Genomic DNA, 18,052 nt, shown 5'->3' with positions numbered 1-18,052 from the left:
GGACAGTTCAGTACATTGTGAAACATCAATGGATTAGGAAACAGGAATTAAAGGGACAGATGGAGTTCAACCTGGAAAAGTGTGAAGTGATTCATTTTGGAAGGTCGAATTTGAATGCAGAATACAGGCTTAAAGACAGGATGCTTGGGAGTGTGGAGGAACAGAGGGATCTTGGGGTCCATGTCCATAGATCACTCAAAGTTGCCACCCAAGTTGATAGGGTTGTTAAGAAGGCGTACGGTGTGTTGGCTTTCATTAACAGGGGTATTGAGTTTAAGAGCCGCGAGGTTATGCTGCAGCTCTATAAAGCCCTGGTTAGACCACACTTGGAATATTGTGTTCAGTTCTGGTCGCCTCATTATCGGAAGGATGTGGAAGCTTTAGAGAGGGTGCAGAGGAGATTTACCAGGATGCTGCCTGGACTGGAGGGTATGTTTTACGAAGAAAGGTTGAGGGTGCTAGGGCTTTTCTCATTGGAACGAAGAAGGATGAGAGGTGACTTGATAGAGGGGTACAAGAATATGAGAGGCATAGATAGAGTGGATAGCCAGAGACATTTTCCCAGGGCAGAAAGGGCTATCACCAGGGGGCATAATTTTAAGGTGATGGAGGAAGGTCTCGGGGAGATGTCAGAGGTAGGTTCTTTACACAGAGAGTGGTGGGTGCACTGCCAGCGGTGGTAGTAGAAGCAGATACATTAGGGACATTTAAGTGACTCTTGGATAGGTACATGGATAATAATAGAATGAAGGGTATGTAGGTAGTTTGATCTTAGGGTAGGTTAAAGGTTTGGCACAACATCGTGGGCCGACGGGCCTGTACTGTGCTGTACTGTTCTATGTTCTATGTTCCAGATGAAAGGATTGCATTAATCAATGGATTAGAATGTGGAGAGGCAGGAGAAAATGATGCCATTTTAAGTAGGGGGCCGGGGGTTAGTAGAAACAGACCAGGGCTATTTTACTCTCTATCTCACTCCTTTCTTCTATCTGGCTCATTATCACATCCTCTCTCTCTAAGAGCAGTGGGAATCACTGGAACCCACACTTGTTGCTCAGGTTGTTTGGTTCCGGGAAATTACAAGGTCCACATCAGATTGACAGGAAGGATAAATGTGATTCAGAGCCAATCATATTCCTTTTGGTGATGTGTGCTCAGCCTTGTTATATCAGCAAAGGCAGCAGGAAATGCAAATCCTGAAGAGTTTTGATAGAGTAAAGAAGGAGAAAGTGTTGCCAGTGACAGAAGGGTCAGTAACCAGAGGAAACACATTTAAAGTAATTGACAAAAGAATTCGAGTTGTGATGAGGAGATTGTTTTTTCAGCAGTGTGTTGTTCTGGTCTGGAATGCAATCCTGAAAGGTCAGTGGAAGCAGATTCAATGTTAACTCTAAATGGAATTGGATATATACCTGACATGGAAAATCTAACAGGGCAATGGGGGAAAGGACAGGAGTGCGGGATGTGGGATTAATAGGATAGCTCTGTTAAATATCAAGCAAATGCACAGTAATAAGGTTCTGTGCTTGGACCTCAGTTATTTTCACTCCATCAATGGCAGAGAAGGCTCGAGGAACCATGTGGCTACACCTCATGTTCTTCCCAGTGTCCAGAATAAAGTATAACATGACACTGATTTCCAGATGGCCGAAACAAATGCAACAGCCATCTTTTCTGGAAACATCACATTTAAAGTTAGAAACTAATCATAAGGCACGGACAGGGATTGAACCCGTGATCTTCAATTTACGAAACTGACGCCTTACCACTTGGCCACCATGCCTTTCCTTAATGGACACCTGAGGCTCCAGAGGAGGATTTGTGATTCTTTTTCAATTTGGTTGAAACAGCATCGAGAAACATGCACAGAAATAAAGAGGGATTGTGGAATGGGGAACAGATCAGCCTCATTTCCATCATCAGCATCATGAAATCTTCATTCAGACATTCCATTCCCATCCTCAGCTTTTCTCACATCTGTACAATAATATAAGAGTGGACATTGGGTTGTTACTGGGCAGATTATATAAATAGACTATGTGCATCATCACAGGAAGTGCTGTAATATAATCTGTACGGCACCTCATGGAGAGTTGTAGATGAAACCTTCAATGCAAGATGTGCAGAGTAAACTCAGGTTATTTTAACCGTCAGATTCTTATAAATTCTGTACTAAGCCTTGACAGATATCAAAATATTAATTGGGGGCCACAGTAAACCAAAGCGAAGATGGAGAAATCTTTGCCTGTACCTTTGAAAAGGTCACTGGACTGGACCAAGCCGAGGACTGGCCGAGATGGTTCCAGAGGTTTGCAAGGTATTGTACTGCATCGGGTCTCGTGCAGAAGCCAGACATGGAACAGGTCAGTACGCTATTGTCTGCAATGAAGGGAGTGTGCAGGCAACATCCTCATGAAGAACAGAAGGCTACATGTGAAGAAGTTATTAAGGCACTCAAGACATATTTTAATTGAGGAAAAAAATGTCATCGTGGAGCCAAAGTTAAAACGCTGCATTTGCTGACAACGCAACCACCAGGTGACGCTGTACTGGTACATGCGCAAATGCAGCCTCTTCCACTGAAACGTCACTGTCTGTGACATTCAGGCAGCTGCCAGGCTTAAAGATGGAGCGACTCAATTTATCACAGAAAACAACTTCGACCCAAAAATCCCCTCAAAGGTTGCCATCGCCGCCTCCGTCCCACCCCCAACAGTCCCCCGCTCCTTCTTGTGCATTCGCCAGTTATATAGTACCAAGTCATCTTAATTCACCTAAAGTGAATTACTTTCGGAGCAGTGACTGTCATTTTATAAGCAAATATGGCACATATCTACACAATGGACATGTTTTGGTTGATACTCGGAGAACGTTGCGCTGTTTGAAGTCTCATCAGAAGGACAGCACCTCTGACAGTGCTGCACACCCTCTGTAATTCAGTGAGGTTTCATAGAGTCATAGAGTTATACAGCACAGAAACAGGCCCTTCGGCCATCGTGTCCGTGCCGGCCATCAAGTACCTATCTATTCTAATTCCATTTTCCAGCACGTGGCCGTAGCCTTGTATTCTGTGGCGTTTTGAGTGCTCATCTAGATACTTCTTAAATGTTGTGAGGGTTCCTGCCTCTACCACTCCTTCAGGCAATGTGTTCCAGATTCCAACCACCCTCGAGGTGAAACATTTTTTCCTCAAATCCCCTCTAAACAGTGCCATCCCATTCTCCGGACGATCATTCCCCGCTTCCCCCCATCCCACTCTCTGACTGCTCACTCCCCGCTTCACCCGCCACCACCCCCATCCTGCTCTCTGGCTGCTCACACTCCAGGCCATGGGCTCTGCCGCTTCCCTCCTCTCGGCCACTCGCTCCAACATTGCCCCATCACCCCTCGAGGCTCGCCTTGCTTTATCGGGTGGTGCGGTGAAGAATGATCGAATATTGGAGCGAGAGGCCGAGAGGAGGGAAGCAGCATGGCTTAGAGCTAGTGTCTGGAGTGACGTGGTGGGGAAGCGGGGCGTGAGTGGACGGAGAGAGGGCAGTGCGGGGGTGGGGGGGTAGCAAGCGGCCGGAGGGCGGGGGAGCGGGGTAGCGAGGAGCGGGCAGTGAGCGGCCTGGAGTGAGTGGCTGAGAGGGGGTAGAGAGTTTTCCCGCGCATGCGCCACTTCGTCCTGGAAGACGTAGGCAGAGCATGCGCAGCATCTCAGAGCGCAGGAGAGTGTTTGTGCATGTGCGCAGCTTGGAGCGCTTTGATGACGTCGGCTGGCAGCTGCATTGTCAGGAATCACTTTGAATTTAATAAGCGTACAAAACAGAAAGGGGAGAGCATTCATTCATTTATCAATGACTTGTACAATCTCACGGAGGATTGTGAATACGGCAACTTAAGAGAAGAGCTGAATGGAGACAGGATTGTGTTCGGGGTATTAGACAACACCCTTTCAGATCATCTACAGTCCAGGGCTGATCTCACATTAACGAAAGAGTATCAATTGAGCAGCCAAGCAGAGGTTAGAAAGTTTAACCAATCTGTTGTCCGAGAGGACAGGGAGAGTCTGATCTCGAGAGTTGCAGACTCAATTGAATTTGTTAAGAAAGCAAAAGGAAAAATTAGTGGTAAAAGACAAGAAAGACGGGAAGAGCATCTAGTGGTAGCTGCAATCAATTGCAGTAGGTGTGGCCGAGAGAGACACAAGTGGGAAAACTGCCTCGCCAAAGAAGCTGAGTGTTTTTCTTGCAGAAAGATGGGACACTTTCAGTCAGTGTGTGGCAGTAAAATACCAGCACTGAATATAATTAAAGGGAGATCCCGAGAGAGAAAAAACATTAATGAAGTACAGGATATCCAAAGTGTGGAAATACATTTTTTAGGTGAAATCCAGGAAATAAAGTGAGAGTTGCTGAACGACAGAAATTCTGAAATATTTTAAGATAGAGGTAGATAGATTCTTGATAAACAAGGGGGTGAAAGGCTATCGGGGGCAGATGGGAATGTGGAGTTGAGGTTACAATCAGATCAGCCATGATCTTATTGAATGGTGGAGCAGGCTCGAGGGGCCGAGTGGTCTACTCCTGCTCCTAATTGGTATGTTTGTATGTAAGAAAACATGTTCTAGATACAATGAGAACTATCATTTGTTTGGAAATGGATTTGAAACCCCTTTTATCAAAAGCTTATGGAGCTTTAATTTTTCTACAATTCGCAGACAAATCCTTGTGGAGTTGAGATTGACAGAAACAATGGGCTGGATTCTATAGAGCCCTCGATGTCGAGATCTGTGGTGGGGGTGGGGTGGGAGCCGCCTGAAGATGGCTCCGTATGAGGCCCGCCACGGACCTCAACGCCGGCAGGGCCTGGCTCGATATTGCCGGCGAGGCCTTGTGGGGGACCCCCACCGCTCGGCAACGGGACCACAAACCTGCATTAATTATTATCCCATCACTTCCTGATATCCCACTGTGATCTTCAGCCCAGTGGCCGGCATTGCCGTGCCTTCGGAGCCCCATCCGGGGAAATGAGGTGCAACACTGGTGGGGAGGGGGGAGAAGGTAAGTTTCTCAGTGTGGGGGAGGGGGGAAGGAGTCAAATTAATGTCATGGGTGTAGGGGATGGTGGGAAGGGTTATAATTTACAGTTTGTGCAGTTTTGGGCGGAAGGTCAGATGGTAAAGGTAGGTTTTGGGAGGGAAGGGCAAATAATTAATTTAACTGTTATTGGGGGGATGGGAGAGAGGCAAAAGCAATGTATTTATTTCATTTCATTTAATCTTCCTTTAAATATTTTCCAGTAGGACTAACAGCCCTTTAAAAATGGCTGACACTCCAGTACAGTACTGAGGCAGTGCTGCACTATCAGAAATGCTGTTTTTCAGGTGAGACAGAAAACTGAGGATCCCTCTGCCCTCTCAGGTGGATGTTAAAGGTACCATGGCACTATTTCAGAGAATAGAAGGGGAATTATTTCTGGGATGCAGGTCATTGTTTAACCCTGAATCAACATCATTTAAAAACAGATTATCTTGTTTTTATCACATTGTTGTTTCTGGGAGCTTGCTGTGCGCACATTGGCCACCATGTTTCCTACATGACTACAGTGACTACACTTGGAAAGTCCTTCATTGGCTGTAAAAGACTTTGCAACGTCCTGTGGTCGTGAAATGCAAGTCTTGCTTTTTCCATTGTTATCAGTGTCATTGTGATCAAAAGATAGGATTCGTGAGCACAAAATTTCAATCAATTTTGATTAAAATAATGTAAAAGCATCTATATTCTTGCACTGTACTTAATAATCTCCATCTTCCTATCCTTACAGAGTGCAATGTCATCGACCCTGAAATTGATTCCAGAATCTCATAGAATCTTAGACTCAGAGAAAGTTTAAGGCACAGAAAGAGGCCACTTGGCACTCAGACAATTTCAGCCCAGTTCTGATGAAAGGTCACAGACCACAAACGTTAACTCTGTTTCTCTCTCCACAGATGCTGCCAGACCTGCTGAGTATTTCCAGCATTTTCTGTTTTTATTTCAGATTTCCAGCATCTGCAGTATTTTGCTTCTGTGTTAATTTGAAAGTTAAAACTGAACCACCTGTTTACAATTCACACTGGCGTCTCCCATGAAATGATTCTGTATAATGTTGATGTAATGAATACAGACTCTGAGCACAGAGCTTCCTGTGCGGAATTGGGGATATGAAAACCAGCAGACTCTGCAGGAATTTCCACTGGGAGCACAAATTCACAAAATCTACCTTTTATATATCGATTCATTTTGATTGTCCTTCTGGAAAATTATTTTGCAACAATTTAAACATCAACCCACAGCTCCATGACTGGGTCAATTATGAGGTCATCCTCTGACAGGTCATGTGACAGCTGGAGCCACAAGACATCAGAACCAGATTTGTGACTGGATTAAAACCCGGAATCCTGTCACAATGGCTTTTCAAATAAAGCTGTTGCTGTTTGAAAACACAGCAGTTAAACTTTCTGCCTGACCATGAGGGGAGCAAGGGAGAAATTTACAAAACTAAATCCTTTTACAAAATAGTTCAAAAATCATTCACATCGAAATCATGTGAGGATTCATATGCAGTAGAGAAACAAGCAGAATACAGAAAGTACAGAGGAGAGCTGAAAAAGGAAATGAGATCAGCAAGAGAATGTATGAGAAAAGATTAGCAGGTCACATAACTGGGAACACTGAAGTCTTTTACCAACATATGGACAGTCAATGAAAGGGTGGGTCAATTAGGAGATCCTGTGGAGGCAGAGGGTGTGGCTGAGGCACTAATTAAGTATCACAAAATAAGCGGATGCTGCAAATGTCACAGTAAAGGAGGAGGAAGTGAAGAAATTGGACAGGATGAAAATAGATAAAGTGGAGACAATTACAAGGTTGGCAGCTCTCACAGTAGAAAAGTCACCCAGTTTGAATGGGCTGCATCCTGGGTTGCTGAGGGAAGTAAGGGTGGAAATATCAGAGACTCGAACCACAATCTTTCAATCCTCCTTAAATATGGGAATGTTGCCAGAGGACTGGAGGATGCAGGTAAGCTTGGGTAGTTCGATCTTAGTTTAATTTGACCATTTTTATAATGTATCCATTGCAATAACTAACAAGGTCAAGAAAGCCATTTTATAATTAACACATGACCAAAGGAGCCATTTTGTGTTCAGTACTAACGTGCCGTCTAGAGGACACTATTTGTGCTTAAACATTAGCACAACACGGGAAGAAACGGTTACCGTGGAATAAGCTCTCACTCAATTGGTGCAGAGTATGAGCGCCAGGGGTTACTTCTGACAGTTGAAGAGATCATTGCATCTCATTGATAGCTACCACCCACTCCAAGCTGGGTAGCCCCCAGTCAGTTAGGTGCTGTCCTGCCACGACCTGCTTGCTTCAATGGGTGCTTGTAGCTTAGAGAGTCATCTCTCAACAGACGGATTAATAATCTATGCACCAAGAAAAACAAGCTCAACAAAGAAGACACCAGTCCTTCGCATCGCAAGCTGGAATGTGAGGACCATGTGTCCTGGCCTTACTGACACCCTTCTGCAGGTTGATGACACACACAAGACATCTTTGATGGACAAAGAACTCACAAGACTCAATGTGGACATTGCTGTGCTGCAAGAAACTAGACTCGGTCAAAGTGGATCCCTCAAAGAGAAACACTACACCTTCTTCTGGCAGGGGAAAGCCCAAGAGGCAACTCGTGAGCATGGAGTGGTTTTCACAGTAAAAAACACGCCACTTGAGATGAGTGAACCACCCACAGTAGGCTCAGAGAGACTTCTTACTCTTCAGTTGTCAACAAGCGTGGGCCCAGTTAATCTCATGTGCATCTATGTCCCGACACTCACCTCCACCCCAGATGTCAAGGATCAATTCTATGTGACACTGGATACTGCCATCAGTAGAATTCCCAGCACTGAGGGACTGTACCTTCTAGGAGACTTCAACGCAAGCTTGGGTACTGACTACAGCTTGGCCAACGAGCATAGAGCACCAGCGGATTGGCAAGATGAATGAAAATGGACAGAGGTTGCTGGAGCTATGCTGTCACCATGGATTCTGTGTGATGAACAGCTACTTCCAGGTCAAGCTGTGCCACAGGGTGTCCTGGAGACATCTGAGATCACACCACTGGCACCAGCTAGACCTGATCATCACCAGACATACCACCCTCAGCAGTGTCATCATCACTCACAGCTACCACAGCGCTGACTGTGACACTGATCACTCCCTGGTGTGTAACAAGGTCAGGCTTCAGCCAAGGAAGCTTCATCCATCCAAGAAGAACGTCGTCCTCAGATCAACACTTGAGGAACCACTGATCCAGAAAGGACCCAGGAGTTCCTCAACATCCTCGATCAGGCTCTTTCAGACAACAATGCTCAAGGTCTCAGTGTGGTGTCAAAGTGGAATCATCTGTTAACAAGCAGATGGAAAGGTGAGTGGAGCATTACCTTAAACTCGACATAACGGAGAATATTGTCATTGAAGTGGCTCTCACTGCCATTCCAGACTTCCCTGTCATGGAGGAGCTGGACAGTGACCCCACCATAGTGGAGCTCAACAAAGCCATTGACCATCTTGCCAGTGGTAAAGCCACGGGAAATGATGGTATTCCACCTGGAATCATCAAAAGTGGAAAAGTGGCTCTACTGCAGCATCTCCATGAACTTCTGTGTCTCTGTTGGAAGGAAAGATCTGCACCTCAAAACATGCGTGATGCAAACATTGTCACCTTGTACAACAATAAGGGGGAATCGCAGTGACTGCAGCAATTAGCGAGGCATCTCCTTGCTAAGTATTGTGGGGAAGGTCTTTGCTCGCATTGCTCTGACCAGATTGCAGACCCTGGCATCACACATCTATCCTGAGTCTCAGTGCAGCTTCAGAGCTGGTAGATCGACAGTCGACATGATTGTCTCACTTCGGCAGTTACAGGAGAAGTACTGTGAACAGTACAGACCACTCTACATTGTCTTTACATATGAACATACGAATTAGGAGCAGGAGTGGGCCACTCGTCCCTTCGAGCCTGCTTCACCATTCAATAAGCTCATGGCTGAACTGATTACTCCACATTTCCACCTATCTCCGATAACCTTTCACCCCCTTGCAGATAAAGAATCCATCCATCGCTCCCTTAAAAATATTCAAAGACTCTGCTTCCACCGCCTTTTGAGGAAGAAAATTCCAAAGACTCACGACCCTCTGAGGGGCAAATAGCTCCTCATCTCTGTCTTAAATGGGTGACCCCTTATTTTTAAACAGTGACCCCTAGCTCTAGATTCCCCCACAAGGGGAAACATCCTTTCCACATCCACCCTGTCAAAACCCCTCAGGATCTTGTATGTTTCAATCATGTCGCCTCTTTCTCTTCTAAACTCTAGTGGATACAAACCTAACCTGTCCAATCTTTCCTCGTAAGACAGCCCACCCATTCCATGTATTAGTCCAGTAAACCTTCTCTGTACTACCTCCAATGCATTTACATCCTTCCATAAATAAGGAGACCAGTACTGTACTCAGTACTGCAGAAGTGGTCTCACCAATGCCCTATATAGCTGAAGCATAACCTCCCTACTATTGTATTCAATTCCCCTGGCGATAAATGATAACATTCTATTAGCTTTCCTAATTACGTGCTGTACCTGCAGACTAACCTTTTGCGATTCGTGCACTAGGACACCCAGATCCCTCTGCATCTCAGATCTCTGCAATCTCTCACCATTTAGAGAATATGCTTTTTTATTCTTCCTGCCAAAGTGGACAATTTCCCACTTTCCCACATTATACTCCATTTGCCAGGTCTTTGCCCATTCACTTAACCTATCTATATCCCTTTGTAGCCCCCTTATGTCCTCTTCACAACCTACTTTCCGACCTATCTTTGTCATCAGCAAATTTAGCAACCATACTATTGGTCCCTTCATCAAAGTCATTTCGAGAATTGAAGAAGGTTGAGGCCCCAGCACAGATCCTTGTGACACACCACTCGTTACTTCTTGCCAACCAGAAAATGACCCATTTATGCTGACTCTCTGTTTCCTGTTCGCTAGCCAATCTTCTATCCATGCCAATATGTTACCCCTGACACCATGTGCTTTTATTTTCTGCAATAACCTTTGATATGTCACCTTATCCTTCTGGAAATCGAAATACAATACATCCACCGGTTCCCCTTTATCCACAGCACATGTAACTCCCTCAAAGAACTCCAATAAATTGTTTAAACATGATTTCCCTTTCACAAAACCATGTTGACTCTGCCTGATTACCTTAATTTTTTCTAAATGCCCTGCTATAACATCTTCAGTAATCGCTCCTAACATTTTCCCTAAGAAAGATGTTAAGCTAACTGGCCTGTCGTTTCCTGCTTTCTGTCTCCCTCCCTTTTTGAATAAATGAATTGCATTCGCTACTTTCCAATCTAACAGAACCTTCCCGAAGCGAGGGAATTTTGGAAAATTAAAACCAGCGCATCAACTATCTCACTAGCCACTTCAGGACCTGGCGACTTGTCAGCCCGCAGCTCCAACAATTTGTTTAGTGCCACTTCCCTGGTGATTGTAATTTTCTTGTGTTCCTCCCTCCCTTCCATTTCCTGACTTGCAGCTAATACTGGGATGTTATTTGTATCCTCAATAGTGAAGACCAATCCAAAGTATCTGTTCAATTCATCTGTCATCTCTTAATTATCCATTATTAATTCCCCAGACACACTTTCCATAGGACCAACACTCACTTTGTTAACTCTTTTCTTTTAAAAATAATCGAAACTCTTACTAGTTGTCTTTATATTTCTTGCTAGCTTTCTCTCGTACTCTAATTTTACCTTCCTTATCAATCTTTTAGTCATTCTTTGCTGTTTTTTATATTCTGTCCAATCTTCTGACCTGCCTCCCATCTTTGCACAATTATAGGCTTTTTCTTTAAGTTTGATAGTATCTTTAACTGTTTTCATTAAACATGATGGTGAGTCCCACCTTTGGAATTTTTCTTTCTCGTTGAAATGTATCTATTCTGTGTATTCTGAAATTTTCCTTAAATGTCTGCCACTGCATCTCTATTGACTTATCCCTTACCCTAATTTGCCAGTTCACTTTAGCTAGCTCTGCTTTCATGCCCTTATAATTGCCCTTATTTAAGTTTAAAATACTAGTCTGGGACCCACTCTTCTCTCCCTCAAACTGAATGTAAAATTCAATCATATTATGATCGCTGCTACTTTGGGGCACCTTAACTATGAGGTCATTAATTAATCCTATCTCGTTGCACAATGCCAGGTCTAGTATAGCCTGCTCTCAGGTTGGCTCCAGAACTTATTTTTCCAAGAAATTATCCCAAAAACATTCCATGTACTCCTCATCTAGGCTACCTCTGCCCATCAGAATTTTCCAGTCGATATGGAGATCAAAATCCCCCATAATTATTGCTGTACATTTCTGACAAGCTGCCATTATTTCTTTTTTTATACCCCATCCTACAGTGTGGTTAATGTTAGGTGGCCTGTACACCACTCCCACTAGTGACTTCTTGCCTGTATGATTTCTCATCTCAACTCAAACTGCTTCTTCATCGTGATCTCCTGAACTTAGGTCATCCCTCTCTATTGCGCTAATACCATCATTAATTAACAGAGTTACCCCACCACCTTTTCCAAGCTTCCTGTCCTTCCTAAATGCCATGTAACCTCCAATATTCACATCCCAATCTCTGTCGCCCTGCAGCCATGTCTCTGTAATGACTATCAGATCGTACATATTTATTCTATTTGTGCTCTCAGTTCATCTGTTTTGTTTCGAAAGCTCCATGCATTCAGATACAGAGCATTTAGTTTTGTCCTTTTATTATTTTTGTAACCTCTAGCCTTATCTGTTGATTTACTCTTAGATTTGTCTGCTCTGTCCCTTCCTGTCACAGTCTGTTTATCATTTCCCATATTTATACCTTTCTCTCTTGCCTTGCCTCTCCTCCTAGATTCACCATATCTTCCCAAATTTGATCCCTTGCCCCCACTATTCAGTTTAAAACCGTCTCTAGTTCCCTAGTTATGTGGCTCGCGAGAACACCGGCACCAGCACGGTTCAGGTGCAGACCGTCCCAACGTTACAGCCACCACTTTCCCCAGTACTGGTGCCAATGCCCCACGAACCAGAACCCACTACTACCACACCAGTCTTTGAGCCACGCTTTAATTTTTCTAATCTTATTTGTCCTATGCCAATTTGCACATGGCTCAGGTAATAATCCAGAGATGATTACCTTTGAGGTTCTCCTACTTAATTTGGTGCCTAGTTCCTCATACTGACTATGCAGAACCTCTGTCCTTGTCCTGCCTATGTCGCTGGTACCGACATGGACCACGAAGACTGCATCCACCCCCTCCCATTGTATGTTTCTCTCCAGCCCTGAGTAGATGTCCTGGCACCGTCAAGCAGCACAGCCGTCTGGGCTCTTGCTCTTTGCTGCAGAGAACAGTGTCAATCCACCTTACTATACTGTCCCCTACTACCACTACATTCCATTTTTCTCACTCTTTGAGCCGCAAACACTTTTTTTTTATTTCCAAAATATACTTTATTCATAAAAATCTGTAAAAATTACATTCCAAACATTTCAAAACAGCATCAAGTCAAAGAATACAGACAGTGCAAAGGTGATCAGTTACCTTCTGTACAATCATGAGTTGCCTCACAACCCTTCCATTTCATTGTCATGCCATATACATTTTTACATTTACAGCACGCAAAAATTCTCCGGTACAGTTCGAGGGGTTTCCCATGGATCCAACCCCTCAGTTCAGCTTGGTGGGGGGACCTTACACTGTGGTCTTTCCCCATTGAGCCTTTGCTGCGGCTGCCCCAAGCTTTAGTGCGTCCCTCAGCACGTAGTCCTGGACCTTGGAATGTGCCAGTCTGCAACATTCGGTGGTGGACAACTCTTTTCGCTGGAAGACCAGCAAGTTTCGGGCAGACCAAAGGGCGTCTTTCACCGAATTGATAGTCCTCCAGCAGCAGTTGATGTTTGTCTCGGTGTGTGTCCCTGGGAACAGCCCGTAGAGCACAGACTCCTGTGTTACAGAGCTGCTTGGGATGAACCTCGACAAAAACCACTGCATCACTTTCCACAACTACTTTGCGAAGACACATTCCAGGAGGAGGTGGGCGACCGTCTCTTCCCCGCCACAGCCACCGCGGGGGCATTGTGCGGAGGGGGCGGGACTTCGGGTGTGCATGAAGGATCTGACGGGGAGGGCCCTTCTCACCACCAGCCAAGCTACGTCTTGGTGCTTGTTTGAAAGTTCTGGTGATGAGGCATTCTGCCAGATGACTTTGACGGTCTGCTCGGGGAACCATCCGAAAGGATCCACCGTCTCCTTTTCCTGTAGGGCCTTGAGGACATTCCATGCAGACCACTGCCTGATGGACCGGTGGTCAAAGGTGTTTTCCCCCAGAAACTGTTCCATGAAGGATAGGTGGTACGGCACGGCCCAACTGCATGGAGCGTTCCGCGGCAATGTGACCAGGCCCATCCTTCGCAACACCGGGGACAGATAGAACCTCAGCACGTAGTGACACTTGGAGTTTGCGTACTGGAGGTCGACACACAGCTTGATGCAGCCACACACGAAGGTGGTCATCAGGATGAGGGCCACGTTGGGTACATTTTTCCCGCCTTTGTCCAGAGATTTGAACATCGTGTCCCTCCGGACCCGGTCCATTTTAGATCCCCAGATGAAGCGGAAAATGGCTCGGGTGACTGCCACGGCGCAGGAGTGGGGTATGGGCCAGACCTGCGCCACGTACAGCAACAACGTGAGCGCCTCGCACCTGATGACCAGGTTCTTACCCACAATGGAGAGAGATCGCTGCCCCCACATACCCAACTTTTGTCGTACCTTGGATACTCGCTCCTCTCATGCTTTGGTGCACGCCCCGGCCCTTACAAACCATATCCCCAGCACCTTCAGGTAATCTGACCTGACGGTGAAGGGGACAAAGGATCGGTCAGCCCAGTTCCCAAAGAACATGGCCTCGCTCTTGCCATGGTTAACTTTGGCTCCCGAGGCCAGTTCGAACTGGTCGCAGATGCTCATCAGTCTGCGCACGGACAGCGGATCCGAGCAGAAGATGGCGACGTCATCCATGTACAGGGAGATTTTAACCTGAGTGCCTCCGCTGCCTGGGATTGTCACCCCTCTTATGCTCGCATCCTTCCTAATAGACTCAGCAAAGAGTTCAATACAGCAAACAAACAAGACCGGGGAGAGAGGACAGCCCTGTCTGACTCCAGATTTGATCGGGAAACTTTCCGATTCCCACCCGTTGATTGAGACTGTGCTACTGATGTTTTTGTAGAGCAGTTGGATCCAATTGCAGATTCCCTCCCCAAACCCCATTTTGGAAAGCACGTCCATCATGTAGGTGTGCGATATCTTGTCAAAAGTCTTCTCCTGGTCCAGGCTGATGAGGCAGGTGTCCACACTCCTGTCCCGTACGTAGGCGATCGTATCCCTGAGTAGCGCGAGACTATCAGAGATCTTCCTGTCGGGTACAGTCCAGGTCTGATCGGGGTGAATCACCAACTCCAGAGCAGATTTGACTCGACTGGCTATGACTTTGGACAGAATCTTGTCGTCAACATTAAGCAGTGAGATGGGCCGCCAATTTCTGATTTCTGCCCTCTCCCCCTTCTGCAAACACTTACTGCGGATGTGTTTGCCCTGCATCACACTGGCATCCAGGAGTTGCCACATGCCGCAGCTGTGACACATCACCTGTCCTGTCATCCTTAACGTGTTTCAATTAAGTACTTCATTATTTTATTCAATTGTTTATTTTATTGTATATTTTATTAAGCTTACTACTAGTTTGTTTACTATTTTAAACATTAGGACTAAAATGGACCTTAATCACTTACCAGATACTCATCAAACATGTAGCTTCTTCCAAATCAATCAACTACCAGACAGCTCCTTCCACTGCACCGAAGCAAGAACCAAATCCTGTAAACTCACCCCAGCGGCTCTCTGTTTCCCTGCTCTCACTCTCCATTGTGATGTCACTCCTTGATTTTTTTGCCCCAGCTCCGCTCCTGCCGTGCTCCTCTCTCTCTCGCTCTGTCTCTGAGTCGGTGCTTTTGACACACTTGTGAACTTTCTGTTCTGTTGTGCTCTTCTGTCTCTGGTCCAAAAATCAGACTCCAGTGGGATTTGAACTCACAACCTTTGAATGCTTTCTTTATCATTATTTAAAAGTCCAACATGCTATCTATTGCGCCACACAGACTTTGATCGACATCACCAAGGCCTTTGATCTTGTCAGCAGAGACGGACTCTTCAAACTGCGATGGAACACAGGCTGCCCTCCTGAACTCTTGGGCATCATCTCTTCTTTCCACGAGAACATGCACAGTTCCATCAGTTACAATGGAGCAACATCAGACACTTTCAAGATCAGCAGTGGGGTAAAGCAGGGCTGCGCGCTGGCGCCAACTCTCTTGGGAGCAGAGGAACATAGGAGTAGGCCATTCAGCCCGTCGAGCCTGTTCTGCCATTCAATTCGATCATGGCTGATCATCTACCTCAACGCCCCTTTCCCGTGCTATCCCCATATCCCTTGATGTCATGAGTATCAAGATCTCTAACAATTTCTGTCTTGAACATGCTCAATGATTGAACTGCCACAGCTCTCTGGGATAGAGAATTCCAATGATTCACCACCGTCTGAGTGTAGAAATTCAACCCAATCTCAGTTTTAAATGGCCTACTCCTTATTCTGAGACTTGGTCCCCTGATTTTAGACTCACCAACCAGGGCAAACATCCTGCCAACATCCACACTGGCACGCCCTGTAATAATTTTATCAGTTTCAATGAGATCACCTCTCATTCTTCGAAACTTTAAGGAATACAGGCCCAGTTTCCTCATAAGACAATCCCACCATCCCAGGGATTAGTCTGGTGACCTCTGTTTCACTCCCTCTATGGCAAGTATATCCTTCCTTAGATGAAGAGACCAAACTATGCACAATACTCCAGCGCGGTTTCACCAAGGCTCTATACAATTGCAACAAGACATCTTTACTCCTGTACTCATGACCCCTCGTGTGAAGGCCAACATACCATTTGCCTTCCTAATTCATTGCTGCACCTGCATGTGAGCTTTTAGTGTCTCAGGAACAAGGGCACCCAGGTCCCTTTGGACATCGACAATTTCCAAACTCTCACAATTTAAGAAATACTCTGTCTTTCTGTTTATTCTACCGAAGTGGAGAACTTCACACTTATTCACATTATATTCCATCTGCCATGTTCTTTCTCATTCACTTAGCTGCTCCAGGTTCCCTGGAAGCCTCTCTGCATCCTCCTCACAACTCACACTTCACCGAGCTTTGTGTCATCTGCAAACTTGGAAATATTACATTTAATCCCTACATCCAAATCATTTATTTCGGTTGTTAACAGCTGTGGCTCCAACACTGATCCTTGCAGTACCCCAATAGTAACAGCCTGCCATCCTGAGGAGGACCTGTTATTCCTGCTCTCAGTTTTCGGTCTGTTAACCAACTTTCAATCCATATCAGTATATTCTCCCCAATTCTATGTGCTCTAATTTTGTTTACTCACCTCCTGTGTGCGACATTACCAAAGCATCCACTGGTTCTCCTTTATCTGTTCTACAGGTAACATCTTCAAAAAACTCAACGGGTTTTTTCAAACCTGTTTTCCTTTTCATAAATTTATGTTGACTCTGCCCAATCATATCATTATTTTCTAACTGTCCAGTTATCACATCCTTTATAATTGGTGTATTCGTCTCCATGCTGCTATTGTACACTTTCAGTGACTCAGATGGGGGTGTTCACCTGTATATCAGAGCTGACGACAAGCTGTTCATCTTGGCAAGACGTAGAGACTTGGACGTCGAGACTCCACTTTCCATCAACATTGACAACCTCACTTTGGAGGTTGTCAACAGCTTCACATACCTTGGATCAGCAATCACCAGCAATCTGTCCCTTGATGCTGAAATCAGCACCAGGATTGCCAATGCTGCAGCTGTCATGTCAAAGTTGAGAAGACGGGTGTGAACCGACAGCAAACTGACCGAAAATACAAAGCTCCACGTGTACCAGGCTTGTGTTCTCAGCACCCTCCTTTATAGTAGAGAAGCATCAACAACTTATACAAGCCAAGAAAAGCAGCTGAACAGCTTCCACCTCCACTGCCTCAGATGGATATTGGACAGCTCCTGGCAGGACAGAGTGCCGAATGAGGAAGTACACCAGCGTGCAGGGATCCACAGCATGTTTGCCCTCTTGAATCAGAGGCGGCTCTGTTGACTGGGCCAAATGAATGACAGTCACATTGCCAAATACATGCTCTTTGGTGAGCTTGCTATAAGCACAAGACCAACAGGTCAGGGAAAAAATCAAGTCATTTGGAGAGGTTTGAGTTAATTAAGGAGAGTGGGCATGGTTTTATAAATGGAAGTTCATGCTTGATGAATCTAACTGCATTTTTTGATAAACTATCTGAGAAAGTTGATGAAGGGAATGAAGTGGATGTTGTTTATATGGATTTTACAAAAGCATTTTATAAAGTACCACAGAAAAGGGTGGTTAACAAAATTGAGGTTCATGCATTAGGAGGGTCAGTGCCCATTTGGATAGGAAATTGGTTTAAGGACAGAAAATAGCGAGTCATATGAAATGGTTCTTGGTCAGACTGGAGGATAGTCAACAGTGGTGTTCCCCAAGGGTCAGTGCTAGAACCATTGCTTTTTTTTTGCTACAGATTAATGACTTGGATCTTGGAATATCGAGTAGAATCTCAAAATATGCCGATGACACCAAACTTGGAGGAGTGGCAAACAGTGAGGATGATATGAACTGCCTGAAACAGGATAGTTATCGGCTAGTAGGATGGGCAGACAGGTGGCAGATGGAATTTAATAGTGACAAGTGTGAGGTGATGCATTTTAGCAGAAGAAATAGGGAGAGGCAATATATACTCAATGCTACAGTTCTGAAGAG

General features: G+C 45.3%; 1 non-coding gene across 1 annotated transcript; it reads right to left on the bottom strand.

The window, feature by feature from the left end:
* Positions 1-1,711: 1,711 nt before the first annotated feature.
* Positions 1,712-1,783, bottom strand: trnat-cgu (transfer RNA threonine (anticodon CGU)). The gene has a single exon. It is a non-coding gene; the product is annotated as a tRNA-Thr (tRNA).
* Positions 1,784-18,052: the final 16,269 nt, after the last annotated feature.

The sequence above is a fragment of the Heterodontus francisci genome, unplaced genomic scaffold, assembly GCF_036365525.1.
Source record: "Heterodontus francisci isolate sHetFra1 unplaced genomic scaffold, sHetFra1.hap1 HAP1_SCAFFOLD_102, whole genome shotgun sequence".
Lineage (NCBI taxonomy): Eukaryota > Metazoa > Chordata > Chondrichthyes > Heterodontiformes > Heterodontidae > Heterodontus > Heterodontus francisci.
The sequence above is the reverse complement of the archived record's forward strand: the minus strand, read 5'-3'. Positions and strand labels throughout refer to the sequence as shown.